The sequence below is a fragment of the Benincasa hispida genome, chromosome 1 (genome assembly GCF_009727055.1).
Source record: "Benincasa hispida cultivar B227 chromosome 1, ASM972705v1, whole genome shotgun sequence".
In the NCBI taxonomy this organism is placed as follows: domain Eukaryota; kingdom Viridiplantae; phylum Streptophyta; class Magnoliopsida; order Cucurbitales; family Cucurbitaceae; genus Benincasa; species Benincasa hispida.
Window position 1 is genome coordinate 12,869,394 of NC_052349.1, and position 6,591 is coordinate 12,875,984.

Below are 6,591 nucleotides of genomic sequence, written 5' to 3' on the forward strand. Positions count from 1 at the left end.
GAGTTTGAATGACCAAATGGATGTCCTCGTTCAATCTCCCAATGATTTTGTACCCCATCGATAGATATCCCACTCCCGACGTTGTCGTTGAGAGACTGGGCCTTTTTTCTTTTTAATATTCCTATCATTGCTTTTATTTATTTGTTTTTTAATCTTGATTTGCATAACCTAAAATTAAACCAAAATCAACAATTCATCAAGGAAATCTAAAGTTTTCACATACATTGAAATTAAACAAAGTTGTCCATAGTATTATTTGTTACATAAAAGAGAGAGAAGTGTACTAGATAATAATGTTTACATATAGATATAGTAGTCCACAATAATATATCTTGAGAAACATATAGGAGAAAGTGTGATGACCACGTTGTGAGCTCGTGGCTCTAAAAAATACTCCTCCAAAACATCAAATTGACCTACAATTTAATTAAATTAAAATATTTAGTGCACATTATTATTAAGATTAAATGTATGAATAAATCTCAATCCAACATTAAAACTTAAAAAAATAATACCAAAAAAATTACTAAAAAAATATGAAGATATAACTTAAACTTACAATCATTTTTAAACAATGTTGAATTAGGGAGAAGTCAGTGACATAGTTAGATTAGAGGTGCCTACACCCTACACACTTTGTCAATCCAATCGTTTTAAATTTGATTTATAATCCATAATGATTTCAAACCCCTCCCCCTTCCATTTCCTCTCCAACATAAACACAAGAACCACAAGCTTAGGAAGAAAACTTGGCTAATCTAACCCTCATGAATTGCATACCACTTTAATGTGTGCTACAAAATAATTCTAATAACCAAACTACCATAACTACAGGATATCCAACAATTCATTATCAACTAATCATACTTAATTTGATGATGACCAAATATCACAATGTTCACTATAATTAGAATATTAATTAATCATACCTAATTCAATGATCCTTCTTTTTTTATTATACCATTTGTTCGATCATTTTTTTTTCATTTCTTCCATCTGTCTCGCATGATCCTCTTTCATTTGTTTTTAGACTCTTCAATCTCCTTATTCTTTGATTGGGATTGTTTGAAATTAGCACTTAGTTCCCTCACTTCTTCCATATCATGCATTCCTACGGTAGATGAACTTGATGAGCTGCTACCTCTCTTTGACTTAGGTTTGGGGCTCCAACCAAGACCTTTTACATGACTGGGTCGTCTACCCAAATCTGTCTCATAAATTTCGTCTATTATTAGTGGTTGGGTCCCTTCTGGAATGAGGTTTGCTTGTAATTCTAACATTTAATGCTGCACATATAATTAAATTGTGTAAATACAATTGACTAAACTATTTTTTTAAATGAAAAAATAAAGTTGAATATATGTGCATCCTCAGCAACTTGATTTACAAACTCCCTACTTTTAGAGTGTGTTTCTTTGAACAGGTCAATAGGTTCCACAAGTCGGCCTTGTTTTTTTTGCAACTTAGATTGAATGCATAAGAACGTCTTCGACCCACCTACATGATCAAATGGTAAAGCCTCTTGATTCTTTTTATTGGTCCCCAAAATTTTTTATATTTAAAAAGATATTTATAGAGACATTCCATAATAGTAAAAATGCCAATTAACATAAAAAGTTATAAAAATATACCATGAATTCATCCTTCCATTTCTCTCCAAACAAAACAAACTCTGAACTTTAATCGATAGCAATTAGTCTTTATACTTCCTTCATTAATCCCTATTTTGAAAAATTTAAGTATGCAATTTTTATGCATGTAATGATTTAGTTTGTGTAATTTCTAAATATATTTGGACCCCTAGTTTGCTTATTGATCTATATATATGTAAGAAATTTTATTAAATTTTAATGACCATAAATTTGTCAAGTTTAATCAATTTTAACGCTAAATTGTAATTAAATTTCATCAAATTGCACCTCAAATTTATATAAGTGAAACAATTTTAAACTAAACTCTTCAAAGTATTTCTATTTTAGCCCTTTAATAAGTTTTTCTCTAAATACATGGTTAAAAAAGTTCATTTGAGCATACAATTTGTCTATTCCTGTAATCAAGGACTTGCATTTTTTTCTTCAATCACTGCATGATAAGACAATTAGAAAAGCCAAAAGTGCTTTTGGAGAACAATTTTAAGTAACTTTTTGAAATAATTAGATAAGATTCATTTGCAAGTATCAACTTTTTGAAAGCAACTTCCATGAACCACTCTTAGATTTTCAATTACTAAATCAAGGTAGATTTATCACTTTCTAAATCCAAGAATCACAGCTCAACAAACTTGAACATACGAAAAATAGAAAACCCTATACGAAATCATATGAACTTAACCTAAATCATACGAAAAATTCAAATGAAAAGAAACTTACCTTTAGACGACGATTTGGCTGAAACGAAGAGGCGAAGAAGGATAGGGAGACGTGACGACCGGAGACAGAAAGAACAGAGACGAGATTGAAAAAGAGGCAGGGAGTGGCACACGGTTGTTGCCCTAGGTTCTCAAATCTGCAAAACTAATTGCAGATATGAGATTAAGGGGTTTTTTAAACCCATCTCCCGACGGGCCATCGAGACCCCTCGGGAGTTATGTCAAACTCCCGACGATCTAATTAATGCATCGGGAGTTTGGTCTCATCTCCCACACCTATTTGCTATCCATCGGGAGTTGTACATAACTCCCGACAAGAACTATACGACGTCGGGAGTCAGTGAATACTCTCGATGCTCACTTTACAGAATCGAGAGAGATCCTATCTCCCAACTATTCATCTCAATGATTGTTTTGGGCGTCAGAAGATTTCCTTTTCTTGTAATATTAATATTTTCGAATATCTAAAGATTTGACTATTTAAATTTTAAATAACAGATGGTCCTATGAGTTTTGTTCCAAAGGTTGCTGAAGAATCTTTGACTCAAATACCTTAGTTTTTTTTATTGTTTATAACTAACTTTGTAACTGGTTAGCTGGTATACTCTATAAATACCTCTGATTTTAAATTCAACAGAGAGTTATTATCATTTTCTTTAGTTTTCTGTAAAATAATAAAACTGTATGCAATCTTCATCAGTAAAAGAATTCAGATCTTCCCGTGGTGCTGTTGTTGCATCGTCGGTCGTTCACAAAGATGATATGACTAAGTTATGACATATGAGACTTGGTCATATGAGTGAAAAAAAGGATGCAAGTTCTATTAAAAAGAGATCTTTGTGGGCACATGGTGCAGGATTTTAAATTTTATGAATATTGTTATTTGGGAAGCTTCATCGCAGCAAGTTTCCAAGAGGTGTTCATCGTACAAAAGGGACACTTGATTATATTCATTCAGACTGTTGGGGACCTTCCAAAGTTGAATCTATTGGAGGCAGTAGGTATTTTTGCTATAATTGATGATTACTCAAGAATGACTTGGGTTTTTATGATGAAATATAAAAGTGAAGCCTTCAAGAATTTCAAGCAGTGGAAGATATTGATTGAAAATCAAACTGGGAAGAAGATCAAAAGGCTGCGAACTGATAATGGTATAGAATTCTGTGGATCTGAATTTAATGAGTTCTGTAAAGCTGAGAGAATTGTTCACCATCACACTGTTAGGAATACTCCACACCAAAATGGGGTTGCAGAATGTATGAATCAGATGTTGTTGGAGAGAGCAAGATGCATACTCTTTAATGCAGGGCTGACTAAAAGGTTTTGGGCAGAAGCAATAAATACATCATGTTATCTGATCAATCGTGAATCTCACACAGCTATTGATTATAAAACACCTTACGAGGTGTGGTCTGATAAGCCTGCAGATTATTCTTTATTAAAAGTTTTTGGTTGTACTGTCTACAATCATGTTAATGAGGATAAATTAGAACCAAGAGTTAAAAAGGGTATATTTGTGGGTTGTGGGGATGGAGTTAAGAGATATAAAGTCTGGTCACCTTCTGAGAATAGAGTCATACTTAGTAGGACTATGATATTTGATGAAAATTCCATGTTTAACTCAACTGTAAAGCCTTTTGTGACGTCTACTGATGTGGGAGAAAGTAGTAGTGTTGATAAACAAATGGAGATGCAATTCACTTCAGCTATGAATGAATTACAACATTAAGATGGAGAAGATCGACACGTTACTATAGAAACTGATGTGCAACCAAAAATTAATGTGCCTAGAACGTCAGAAGTTGCTTTGCCTGAGAACTCTAGATCACGAGTAGATCAACCGAGCATAGCACGTGATAGAGCTAGAAGAGTTGGTGTTGGACCTCTTGTGAGGTATGGTTTTAAAGATAAGATTACTTTTATGTTGCAGGTTACTGAAGAGGTGGATCCTCATAAGCCATCCCCTATAGACAAGCTGTGTCATGTGGTGAGTCTGCTAAATGACTTGCTGCTATGGGGGATGGGATGGAATCTCCTGACAAAAATCAAACTTGGGAATTAGTTAAACGACTTAAGGAGAGAAAAATTATCACTTGTAAATGGCTCTTCAAGAAAAAGGAGGGAATATCACTGTCAGAGGGCATTAATATAAAGCTCGAATTGTTGCTAGAAGGTTCACATAAAGGGAAGGAGTTGATTATAATGAGATCTTCTCACCAATAGTCAGACATACTTCTATCAGGGTGTTATTAGCTATAGTAGCACATCAGAATTTGGAACTTGAACAACTAGATGTGAAGAAAACTTTCTTACATGGAGAGTTGATGCCTTTCAGAACTACCTTAGAAGCCTTATTGATACATTGCTCCACCTTTACCTTCAAAACTGTAACCCTTGCTATCGAGTACACTAAAGGATATCAAACTCTTCTTCATTAGTGGAACATGCCTAACCTCTTTTAAAGTGTAGAAGGCACCATTATGTATCCGTATCTTGACTGAGCTGATTCCAACTATCTTGCACACAACACCATTAGCCATGCTAACATTCCTTCCATCTATTTGTTGATAGGTTGAGAACCACTCTTTATTTGAGCACATATGATAAGATGCCCCAGAATCAAGAACCCACACATCATTAGAATGTGACTGTTCATTCACAACTAAAGCTAAATCTCCTTCAGAATCGATCTCGACTTCTTTAGAATCAATCTCAACTTGTGCAACAGAGGCGGATGCTTCCCTTTTGTCACTTTTTTCCTTCTTTTCTTGATTCCTTTTTATCTTTGGACATTTGGTTTTTTAATGCCCATTTTCTTTACAGTAGTTACAAATATCATCTGATCTAGAACCCTTTGACTTCGAAGACCTTTTATTCTGGTTCGAATTCTACTTACCAAAATTCTTACGTCTTTTGCTTTCTGTAGCAGCTAACCCAGATGCCTGACTTTCTGTAACTGAACTTCCTGCATTCTGATGGTCCTCTCTCATATGCAACGTGGACTTTGTATCTTCTAAGGTCAGAGTTTCTTTTCCTTCAATATACGAGTCAATGAAAGTCTCATAAGACAGCGACAAAGATGTCAACAGAATTAGGGCAACATCTTCATCATCAACCTTAACCTCTACATTACGCAGATCTAATAAAATTTTATTTAATTGATCAAGATGGTCTTGTAGAGACGTACCTTCTTGCATACGTAGATGATACAAACATTTCTTCAGAAACAACTTCTTGGTTAAAGATTTCGTCATGTAAAGACTTTTCAACTTCAACCAAAGACCAGCGGCAGTTTTTTCATGTGCGACCTCGATGATGACGTCATTAGCCAAACATAGCATGATTGTCGAATGAGCCTTCTCCTCAAAAGCCTACCACTCTTCGTCATCCACGACAACCTTCTTTGAATTACCCATCAGCGGCGCCTATAGCCCCTTCTGCTTTAGCAAGGATCGCATCTTGATCTACCATAAACCAAAACTGTTCCTCCCGGTAAATTTGTCGATTTTTACGTTCACGCTAGACATCTTCAATTTTCGAACAAATGCGGAATTTCGAAAAAACCTTAACAAGGCTCTGATACCAGTTTGTTGTGAAATCGACAATTAAAGAACACAAAAAAGGAACGTAGAGATAGAGAAGATCAACACACAGATATACATGGTTCACTAATAGTGTGTTAACTACGTCCACGGGCAGAGGGAGAACAATATTATTTGAGAGAATCTTTTCAAAAATTACATTAAAAAAAAACGGTGCCTCTAGGGTTAGAGAGTTTATATAGTGCACTATTCTAAACCCTAGGGTCAAAATCGTAAATAACTACAAATAAATAAATATGATGAATATGAAATCTGAATAAATATGCGAGACTCCCGTACTTGGTTGTTCAAAGCACCGACAAACAGATTCAAGGCATTTCAACAGAAAGGATATGCGAGTACCCATTGGGGAAAAGATTGTATTCTAATTTTAATTTTACATAATAGGCAAAGAATATATGTGACGGAAACAGAATACACATGATCAATTAAGCATACAAATATATATAGAAATTAAGAAGAAGAAAAGATTCGAAAAATGTACGTTTGAAGACTAGTGTTCAAAAACACGATTTTCTCTCCAAAAACATCAAACATGAACAATAAAAAACACAACAACAAGTGTTCAAAAACAACAGACACCACCATGTGGAGACATCGGTATTCTCGAGGTAGAGAGCC